Source organism: Protopterus annectens, chromosome 1.part2, assembly GCF_019279795.1.
Source record: "Protopterus annectens isolate FY-2018-M chromosome 1.part2, PAN1.0, whole genome shotgun sequence".
Taxonomy (NCBI): domain Eukaryota; kingdom Metazoa; phylum Chordata; order Ceratodontiformes; family Protopteridae; genus Protopterus; species Protopterus annectens.
The window spans coordinates 217,033,967-217,046,409 of NC_056727.1; the positions used below are offsets into that span (position 1 = coordinate 217,033,967).

Sequence of the window (12,443 nt, forward strand, 5' to 3'; positions counted from 1 at the left end):
TATACCCACCGTTATCCAGGCAGATGATGTCACCCATCTACAAATATACCTCTGGAAGTGCTGTGTCTCAGTAATCTCGGTAGCGCATTCTGTAACTGCGTAATGCTGTACTGTAGTAAAGTAGTTAGGTCAGTGTTCTAATCCCAGACTTGCCAACTGTGTGTGTGCATGTGTGTGTGTGTCTGCCTGCATGAGACAAGTACAGTGCTTTGTAGTATTCACCGTAACGTGTGCCCTAAACCTGTGTTGCTGCAGTGTGATACAGTAGTGGTTTGTATACAAGACAGGGCAAGTGTGTGTTTGTCTGGCAGAGCCTGTGTAGAGGTGGCCATGATTGTCTTACCACTGGACATGTTTGAGAGTAGGTTTTGTAGTTTTCCTATATAGTATCCATCTTATGACATATTGGCCACCTCACAAGAAGTACAGCTGTCAGTCAGCCATAGCACTGTGTTGGCAAGCCATACCCATACATCTGGCAAAAGGGCTGGTGAACTAAGTATGCAGCCCTGCTAGTACCCGGTATATGTCCCGCACCCATGTGCCATGCACATACAACCTTGCCTATGTTGCTAGTAACATGAACACTGAGGACAGATAGTAGGTATGGTCTGACTGCAGTGACCTGCAGAAGACATGACACCCTGTACAGTGGTACAATAGGCACATATATGCGGACATTGTGCCTTCACTATGTTCCACACTGAATGGCTGTAACATATGTGGTGCCATCATATGTGATCCACTAAGGCCAGACAATGCTGTACACATGTGCCCTGTATGGACCCATGCTGCTGATACCATGGAATACCTGTCCATTCTATCCATGCAGGTGCAGGGCCGACCTGCTCATTATAAGCAGGTTTCACCACAACAGGTCATTATTGGCATATCGGGGTATAACAGGCTGTGTACACTACATGTGTCTGCCAAACCAGGTACACCTGTACATGTCACTGTAAAGTATTGTGGGACATGCACATCCCAGGCAATGTCCATGTGAAGGACTATCAAACACAGACATGGCATGCATTGCAAAGCTATGGCCCTACACACTGGTAACCAGGATGTCAGGCCAGATAATGCAGTACCCATCTGTTTGGGACATTGCAGACACTACACCCCTGCACTGCATACCATTGTTGGGTGACACGATGGCAAGGATTACCTCTCACCCAGCCTTGCACAGCCATCTTGCACAGCCAAACACTACACACCCATGGAGCAATGCATACCTGCATGACAGTACTTGCACCCTATGTCTGCATGTGGGTTGTGATGCTCCCAACCACAGTCACTCCCAGTATAAACCTTGTTGCATACTAACAGTTGTCAAGCACTTTCACATGCCCTAGCCCATAGAACCTCCAGATATCCCCTGTGGTGCATGTGGTCCTCTGCATTACAGCGGTGTGGCCAACTAAGTAGTTACATTGTGTATTTGCCACCCTGGCAAAGGTGTCAATGTGTTTCCATTAGAGTGTGGTTGTGGTGACAATGGCATCTGTTCACGTGGACTGACGTGTGCCACACCTAATGTATGTCTACTATATATGTTGCAGATGACACTCACTCACCATCACACATGTTCTTACAGCACTGCAACATGTTGCCTCTGTGGCACATGTAGTAACGTCATGCACATGTAATAGTAATGAGTAGTTAGGGGTTTACCCCTGTACTATTCAGTGTGTGGCAGATGATGCTTATGGTTACGTCTCCAAGCCCTTCCCTGGTGTACATTGCCTATCCCGCACACACACTCTCTGGCCGATGTGAAGGTGTACACCTGCACAGCAGCAGCATGTGTATTGTAACGGATGGAAATGGTCAGGTGATGGCCTCTGCACCTATTGCGGTCCTCCTCTAGCTGATTGCATGTGGTACAGCTGTGATGGTGTTCCCATATCCATCTGCATGATAGACACAGTACACTATCTAGGGAAACATGTTATTATCTGGCCATGACAGTCACTGTGAGTGGTACCTGGATGTGGTGTTCTGACACGGCATCGCAGATGGTATCTGGGTGTACCTCAATCATTTTCCACAGTGGGAAATAGCCTAATGACAGGAGGGTGATGTGCCACACAACTACAGCATGTAAGTGTAGCTATGCTGCATTGAGACTATTGCCTGTTTAACATGTGTGTGGCAATGGCTATTCTGCATGTTAAAATACAGACGTGACAGTACTCTGTTCATGAAGGAACCCCATCTGTAGGGCCATCTGTGAACAGGTCAGTGTATGCAACCATTTGTTTCCTGTGTTACACACTGAACACACTTCTGTGCACAGCAGAAGCATGGTGTGAGGATTGCAGACAGTACACGATGATACGGATGTGTTACTGCCATCACATCCCTGACTGGACATGTGTCACATGAGACAGTGGTATGACTGACACTGTGTGGGATTCCCCAGTAACAAGCCAATGATGGGCAACTGTTCATAGCAGCGGTCACACATCTACTACACATTGTATAGTTACCATGCGGTATATATGCATGTGTTGTACTCCCTCTGCAAATGTATACCATCTGTTGTGTTGGGTTGCTGGTGATATATATGCATACTGTCATAGGTAATCATGTATGCTGTTGTCCATCACTAAGCCATATGTGGGTTTAAAATGCAACACCATAGGCTGAATGGGTTGGTAGGTCCCAGCAGATCCTCCTGTCCCACTTCAGCTGACCATGGCACTGGGCACTAGCACATCTGGGGCCCAGCCATTAACATCAACCTCTGTTGGCTCTGCACCAACGTCTGGTGGTACCACCACTGAGGTTGGAGCATGTCCCTCTTGGGAGCGGGACCAGACAGGTACATATCTGCTGTCATGTGGTCCCAGACATGTTGCATTGGTGGCTCCCTAAGGGGTTACAAAGCCAGATACACCAGTTCAAGGGCGGAGTGTCACATTTACAGGGTGATGCTGCCCCTCCTGGACAGCCCCCAGCACTGCCTCCTTTGCAGCTGTGTAGGTGCAGTGGCAGTTACCCATGGCTGTGGACCTCCGTCCCACTGTTCCCATGGACTTTTGAATGCTGAAGACCCATCCCCATCAAGGGTGTATCCCCCCCACATGTGTCATATACCAACCCTGTATGCTGTCATTTCTGTGCTCCTACCTATTCTCCACGGCCATACCTACACTCCTTCCCCAACATTTGACCCTCACCTACGGACCCATAAGGCTATTTGGCACCTAGGACACCATCTGTCCTATACATAGCTGTCCATTACACACACGTGCCCACTGGACACATGAAACCCTTGTAATATGCATCATAACATACTACTGTTATTCTCACCACTGTCCCTCAGATGCACGGTCCTGGTATGCATATCACTCCTACATGGTCCAGGTACACGTGAGGAGGATGACCCCATTGTACACAAAACACTACCAGTCCCTCTATGGTTACCCCATTTACCTTTATCATGACGATGATGTTGCACACAGCACATTGCAGGAGCACTGTTCACACATAATCATTGAACAGGTACTGTTGTGTTAATGTACATTACATGCGCAGAGTGATGTATATGGCCAATGTACAACTATTTGCATGTATGACTGACACGTCTGTCTGAGGGAGTCTTGTGATCACATAGAGCAACACCACTACATAATACAGGCATCGCTGGTGTTTCCCATTTCATTCATTTGTAATGCTTAGTTGCCACATGGTATGTCCCTGATACATCTCTATATATGTATGTACCTATATGCTGGACATAAACACTCACATGTACATCTGCATGATGGGATACATTCCTATACTGTTGAATGACTGCGCTTTATGATATCCTCTGGTTACAGCCTCTTACGCTCGATTAGCCTTTACATTGCTTAACCAATACAATATTCGCATACTGGCAGCCAAATACGCTTACACCCACTCGATCCCGCACTTGCTAATGCACTGGCATTGGTGCTTGCATCTGTCACTCACACCCCTGGGTGTGAGCGAGGACCATAATATTACCTTGTGATGCCTATTACATCGTACTACATGACTCCAGTATCGGGATTGGCCACCCATTAGGCGACTGCATTGCGTTCGACTGTACGGAGTCAGCGGCCTGTCCAGTGACACAATCATATTTGTGTGTACCTCATACAATGTGCTCCCACCTTGTGATGCCTATTACATCAGAATACATGAATACAGTATTGGGAACAGCTGCCTATTAGGCGACAGCATAGCGTTCGACTGTACGGAATCAGCAGCCTGTCCAGTGAATCATTCATATTCGTGTGTTCCTCTTAGGCATACATTGTGATGTCTATCACATTGGACTACATGACTACAGTCATAGCCGGCCTTAGGCATAGGTCAACTAAGCATCCACCTAGGGCGCCGCTTTAGTGGGGGAACTTTACCAGTATTTATTTGGTGTAGGTAGACCAGGATGGGGCACTGGGTGGTGTGGTGGGGGGTGCCATTGTGCCCTCTGCCTAGGTCACCAGTTGACCTAAGGCCACTTCTGACTACAGTATCGGGAACGGCTGCCTATTAGGCGATGGCATAGTGTTCAACTGTACGGAATCAGCGGCCTGTCCAGTGAATCATTCATAACTGTGTGTTCCTCTTACAATCTGCTCCCACCTTGTAATGCCTATCACATCGGACTACATGACTACAGTATCGTGAATGGCTGCCCATTAGGCGATGGCATGGCGTTCGACTGTACAGAATCAGCAGCCTATCCAGTGGATTAATCATATTTGTGCGTTCTGCATACACTCTGCTCCCATCTGGCTGATACATGGGAACCGAGACCCTGCATTACAAACAAGTAGTTGGGTTGTGGTAGCCACATCCATCTGACGGGTCATGCTACCGCATACCTATTATAGGTTTGCCACATTCTCAATTGGCCAGGGTAGGACTTTAGGGTTACCACCTGTCCCACTTTGTGAGGGACACTGCGAAAATAATCAAGACATAGCACATGTCCAGATTACAGGACATTATTATAGTCTACATTTCATTAATAATTGCATACAACAGTTATTTTATATATGACACTTCTATATGTTATGTGAAGTAGCATAAGCAATTCAAATGCAACTAGATTAAGCTTTTATTTGTGCAAATAAGTGTAATCCTGTACTATGCATGGCTGTAGGTATGTTTAGTTCTGGAATGTCTGACATTTCTACAGAACATGTCCCACTCTGGCCATTTGAAAAGGTGGTAACCCTATGGGACCTGTATGTAGAGACGTCAGACTTTGCAGGGCAACACACCCACAGCCAGTAGAAAGGGGAGTACTTCACTGTTTTGCCTAAATAAAAGGCTACTCTTGTAGCATTATAGTTGCTTATACTGTTACCTATAACATTTAGGTGTTTCAGAGGAACATAATTGTTTTATGCTACTACTACAGACAATATAGGTAGTCTTTGTCCTAAATCACAGGACATTTGCCTTAATTACAGTTATTATGCAGGACACAACTGCCCAAAGGGGAGTGTCCCTCGCAAAGGTGGACAGGTGGTAACCCCAAACCTATTATTCTATCAACTTTCTAAGGTAGTCGGCGGAACATGTGCTTTCTCTCACTATCAGACCTCTCATACGAATGGGGAAGAATAGACACTGAATCAGGGACACTGCATAACGACCTCAGGGGCATATTTAGAAGGTTGGTTCTATTAACCTGACACATTTACTGACACAGAGCACATATGTATTCATACACATTGTCTGAGGTGCATGCTGTTTATGACTCTTACATGTTGTTATTATTCATTACGTGTATTCCGCCACCTTTCCTCCAAATATCACTAGTTCTAGGAAGGTTTAGTTGGGACTGTGTTAAGATTCTGATTCGTAATCACTGACGTCCCTGGTAATCAGGGATAGTTCAATGATATGGTCCTTATGTGTTCCTCCAATGGTTTACGGACTGTCCAGTAGATGTGCTCTTACAGTTTGGGAGGTATAGGCATCTGCTATACCCACATTGGAATATTACTTACACCCACAGGGCGGTCCTAATATGTGTCTGCCAGCCAACACTTGCACACCTAGCCCCATAATCGCATGCCCATAGTTCCCCCACCTGCCACTACTCTACAGCACTCATCATTACTGTGGGCACAGGTGGGATATGAACACACCCCTACACACTTCCCACTCTCCCCGTGTCGGGACACATGTCGTATGTTGTGTCAACCCATGTGTTAGCAGGCTTGCACAACCTACTGTTCCATGTACAGCTACATCCTGGTCGTAATTGTGTTCCCCCATTGGTTGGAAGTACCAAATATTTGGTGTCCCGCAAGGGACGTCGCTGTCCATGTTTAAAGTGTAGACCTTGCAGATCTCTCCCACTGGTAGTTTCCTGACGGTGGTCTGGGAAGCAGTGTCGTATTTACCTTTATTGCATGTCTGTATGTCTCACTCGCCTAGATGGGGGGCGGTGGTAGGTAGACGTTTGTTGAGTGGACCTCCCACCAACATATGCCCAGTCTAAACATGTTACCCATATCTGCTGTAACATAACCTAGGTATATACATGTGTATATTTACTGTAACATATATATATCTATTTACATTAATATATACAGACATATTTGCATATGTATTCATACATGTATATTCATATCTTGCTGTTTTATATATAAATATATATATATATATATATATATATTTGTGTATGTGTATATATATATATATATATATATATATATATATATATATATATATATAGGTTCATAGGTTCATAGATTCATAGGTTCATAGATAAGTACTAGGCTAAGTGCCCTTGTGGGCCATTTTAAGCCTAGCCAATTGCCTCATGTGAGACTCAAACCCTGCACTTTGTGTCTCTAAGGTAAACACCTTAACCATTATGCCAACCTCCCACCCATTATATATGATTATATATATGTACATCAGTGCGTCAATACATTCCCCGCTCATACGCACTTACACATGCGTAATGGTGTTTATTAGCTTCACCAGCATATTCATTATAACACCGACACACTCCAATTATCTTGTAATCGGTATGTAGCACATTATATAGCGGACAGATGTCACTATATTTTCATGTATGGATTACCGATGGTAATTGGAATGTGATAGTGTGATTCGACCCGTCCCTCTTCTGCACAGCCTATTATTCCATCTACTGTCAATGTTTGTATGGGCACATTCCTATTATTTATGTCAACAAATGGAATGCATGTGTTACAGAATTTGTACTTCAACACATATTGTTGTCTGCATGTGAGTATGCATATATACCTATTATGACCTAGCTGACCTACACGGGATGGTCCATTAGAACCGGCCCATCCAAACCTGGCACACCTGGATCCATAATTGCATACCCATAGTTCCTCCATCCCACCCGTGTTAAATTTACATGCGTAACATCCATTATCCACTTGTTATCGCAGCCATGACACACTTTTACACATTTCCCTCTCCAGAGCTTTTTGGGCCCTACACACATTCTGTCCTGCCTCGTGTATTCATAGGGTCTCCCACCATGTATATTTGCACATACGTGCCTTTACTGGGGTTATGGAATATGGCCATTTGCGCTTTCCAATTTTTGGAGGTCCCAGCATGGGACTACATTCTGTCTGTGTGTAAAGTAGACCTAGCATTTCAACAACGTTACTCCCACTGGTAAAACCCTGCCTGTAGTGTGAGTAGCGGTGCTATGCTCACTCCTGGGCAGCATTTGATGACATATGCTGAAAGCACTTCATAATACCAACATTGCTCTTGATTCCCTTCACATCCCTTGTGTATGCTTTACTGTTACATCCATTCTTTATATATATATATATATGTACATGTATATATATATATATATATATATATATATATATATATGTGCATGTATATATATATACATATATATATATATATATATATATATATATATATATATATATATATATTTCTCATGTATGTGGATATATATCTATACACACACATATGTGTGTGTGTGTGCGTGTGTGTGTGTGTGTGTGTATGTATATATATATATATATATATATATATATATATATATATATATATATATATATATATATATTAATTACATCTGTACATACAAACATACATTTCCTATGCTGGGAGCTGCTTACACCCACACAGGTTCTCTTGCCTATGCTTACTGTGTGTTACATATGTTTACTGCCGCTTATTTGTGCTTATTTGTGCCTTATACATTATGACAATACCACTTTGATTGAAAGAATATGGTTAATAGTCCCATGTGATACACACATTCACCTTTACATGTTTCAATGTTGGCTTTACAGCAGAGCAACATTCATTCCACAAGGAAAATGATATGTGCTATTGTCGACCTTGAACCGTGAATGCCTTTTCATTAGGCAGATGCTCTAACTACTACACTATTGGTGTTCTGCCTCAGCATTAACTATTAAGGAGATTTCCTATATTGTGACCATGTTCATTCTTCATATCTACATATATTTATATGTATATATTTATATATATATATATATATATATATGTGTGTGTGTGTGTGTGTGTGTGTGTGTGTGTGTGTGTATATATATATATCGGTCTGTACATACACATGCATATACACCTACATGCTCATTTACATTTCCCATACCGTTGAATCACCGCCACTTACCGTCGCGCATACAGGCTTGCATACCCGCTTACGTCTTGAGTTGCCACCTTTTCATATGGCGGGGCATTTTCAGGACATACATCAGATTTTGCAGGCCGACACATACCCACAGTCAGTACAAAGGTTAGAACTTTACTTATTTGCCTAAATGAAAGCTTATTCTTGTAGTGGTTTAGTTGCTTAATTTGTTTCTTGTAACTTTAAGTATTTTACATAAATAAGTGTTTTATGCAACTGTTACATGAAATATGGACATATTTCCTACAATCACAGGACATTTGCCATTGTATTATATTTGGTCTGGACACAACTGCCCAAAAAGGGACTGTCCCTTGCATGGTGGGGCAGGTGGTAACCCTACTTACATCTGCTTTAAAATGCCTTAAGCACCCTACATCCGATTGCCACTATGCGAATGTGTAAGGTATATATTCCCGATAATGCACGTGGGGAGACATGCATCATGGTCAGGTGTTTAATCCCAGGTTGTAGGTTCTGCAGGACCGGCTGGAGGCTGAGCAGTCATGTGGACAACTATTGCTTATACAACTTGTGTCCATATGTATACAGGACTGGACATTGTGTCGTGACACCAAGTCTAATGTTTAGAACAGATACATATCCCATGAGGGATATCCAAAAATTGTGGGGACCGATGACCTTCTTTGCTTTACGGCTGTAAGGTAGGGTTATACATGTAAGGGATACATAGTTTGTAATCCTGAGGCTGCCTAGGGTGAGACTGCCTACCAGGTATGGGTAGGGGTCACTATGTGCAGATATGGCAGCGCCTCTCCAGCAGCCCGAGTATGGCTGGTTTTGGTGGACGTTCAGGAAGGGGGGGGGTGTGCTGTGAAGGGGATGATGGGTATTCAATTATGTATCCAGGTGTGTTGGGGTTGGATGGCTCAGTTCAGGCCAAACCATTATGTGGGTATGTGCCGGTAACGTTTCTGTACATGTGTATTGCACATTTTAATGTTCACATGTTTGTGGGATTGTATTATGGATGTGTATATTTGTTCTTTGGTTATCTTCCTGATTCACCCACCACTCCCTCGTAGACCTCCAGTTCACCTATTGTGCATCCAGCCCAATCTCCCCTTGGTGAATTATTACATTACCCATCACCCCCCCACCCCCATATTCCACAGACAACATTCATCCCTTCTCTAGTTGATAGCACATGGCACAGTCAACAGAACACATTGCGTACACTACATATCTCTGGAACCAATATAGTTGTGAGGTCTACACTAACATTTCAGATCATCCACATGCTGTACTTCACGCACATAGGTACACGCAAATACTTATCTTTCATGACATGGTAGGTAGACCCGGGTAATACCCGTTCATCTATGGGCCGTCCTGACAAGGACAACTTGGACCACAAATGGGCAAATATTGGATGAATGCTCTGACCATTGGTAGGGTTGCCACCTTTTCATATGACCTGGATGGGACATTTTCGTGGCATATATCTGAGTTTACAGACCAACACATACCCACGGTCATTACAAAGGATAGTACTTTAGTTTTATGCCTACATATAAGCTTTTATTGTTGTAGCGGTGTAGTTGCTTATTCTGTTTCGTTTACTTGCTTATTCTGTTTCTTGTAACATATAGGTATTTTATATACGGACATACATACTGTATGGGACTATTACATAACATATGGGACATAATTATGTCCTACTATCACAGGACGTTTCACATTTATTATGGTTTTGGTATGGACACACCTGCCATTGGGCTAGGCTTGGCAACTGGCGGCGCGCTAACACGATGCGTTTCACTTCCACTTGGTATAACTAGCGACACTACAATGGAATACGGGCACAGGGTTTTAAATATCTTTGTTCAAAGGACAGGGACTCAATATTCAGCTACGTGCCTTTGTGTTTATTTCTTATTGTGGTGTTCACAATGATGTCTTGTATGCTTTGCATACATTTCAGTATCCACTGACACTGACAGGAGTCATTAATATTAGAGGCACGCTGTACTAGTCAGCATTTTAGGTTGCGCGTATGCAGCCATGTTCACGCCTCTGTGCAGCGCTTGGACATGCCCCCTGCACTCGTACACATTTCCTATGCACGTGGCCATTATGGCAGCGCACCTTCATTAATATGCATGTGGTGCTGCTGTGCCATCTCTATGCCGCATGGTAGGTGCAAGGCTAACGCCGTCCTTGTGCCGAGCTTCATGAATCCCGGGGTATATCTTAATTAGATAAATTACACACAGCAGCTACATATGTCATCTGTAAAAGGAATAGAGAAGCAATTAGTCATACAATTTAGCAGAGCCAATAATATAAGTTGTCCTCACACATCAAAGTTATGCCACAAGTTTCTTTTGAGCTGCTATTGTTGCTTTATGAGCAGCCTTTTGCTTGTCAAGAAGATGTTTCTAAAACATTGGAAAAAAGGTCTATCAGGATGCATGTAGAAGACTTCCTTCCCATATCCAATGAAAATGAGCAGCCAGAAGCCACTTTCCTAGTTTCTTGTATTTCTAAAGTAAAATATTCCAGTAAGCAGCATAAATTTCATAACTACTTAATGATGTACCATAAACTGTAGTAAACATAAATTTAACAATAAGCACAAGAAGATGAAATTATTGGTGATGTAACAATTAGGAAACATGAAAATTAATGTATAGGGGAACAGGAGGAAAGTAAGGTAAAAGATGATGTGAAGTCCTCAGTTTGGACCAGTAATCAAGGAGCATAAATCCTCACCACTGACACTGGAGAGGGGCATTCACTTGGAATACAGATGGAGACACACAATATTTCCAGATGCAGACCTCTTTGCATCAAGCACAATTTCCTTAGGAGCACACAGGTAACACAGTCAGCCCAGGGTCTGGATTTGTTTATATTTGTCTCACTCCAGGGCCCCAGTAAGACTCCCACTAGCATGACTATAGGGTTAAGTCCTCAACTGATTGTCCAAGCCAAGTCCTCCAGCACCCTCTCTATGAAACCAATGTTTTGTGTCCCTGCTCAGATAGCTGACACACACACACACACACACACACACACACACACACACACACACACACACACACACACACACACACACACACACACACACACACACACACACACTGTGAGATTTGATTTTCACATACACACACACACACACACACACACATAAAAAATAATAAAAGAACATGAAAATATGAAATATCTATTTACAGTAAACACCAGAGTTTGTCACAGGAAATATTATTTTTATTTATTTTTTTTTATTTAACATTTGTTGACCGGGAAAGTCCCACTGTTTTCTTCGACAGCTGTGATTTTCGCCGCTCCCGGAGCAAATGCAGAGCATGTCTTGGAAAACAGAGTGGGAAGAGGAAGTACAATAATACCCAACCACAACGAATGCAGGGGAGAACATGGCTCACACAGAAGGGGCACCCCGAATCGAATGAACAGAGAAACCTCTTGCTGTGACAGCATTACATTAACACACACCTGCGCGCCACCCGCATATTAAAAATAACACAGCTGAAAAGAGTCACACACTTACAGAAAAACAATATTGAACTATTCTTATTATATTTTCCTGACTGATCTAGAGAATTACTGTTCCTACTTACTTCATAGAGCAAGGCAAGATGAAGTAAGTGAGGGATCCTTCTATGTCAGGTTCCAAGAAACAGACTGCACTGAGACTTCTTTCTCACCTAATATTAAAACATTATTTCTGTACAGAATTACATCTTAAATCTGGTCATCTGACTTTTGGTTCCCATGCAACCCCCCATTG

At 43.1% G+C, this 12,443-nt stretch overlaps 1 protein-coding gene across 1 annotated transcript in view; it reads left to right on the forward strand.

The window, feature by feature from the left end:
• Positions 1–12,443, forward strand: part of LOC122788685 (ABC transporter G family member 23-like) — a 1,725,589-nt gene that overhangs the window by 1,598,606 nt on the left and 114,540 nt on the right. The gene's annotated exons all lie outside the window — the stretch shown is intronic.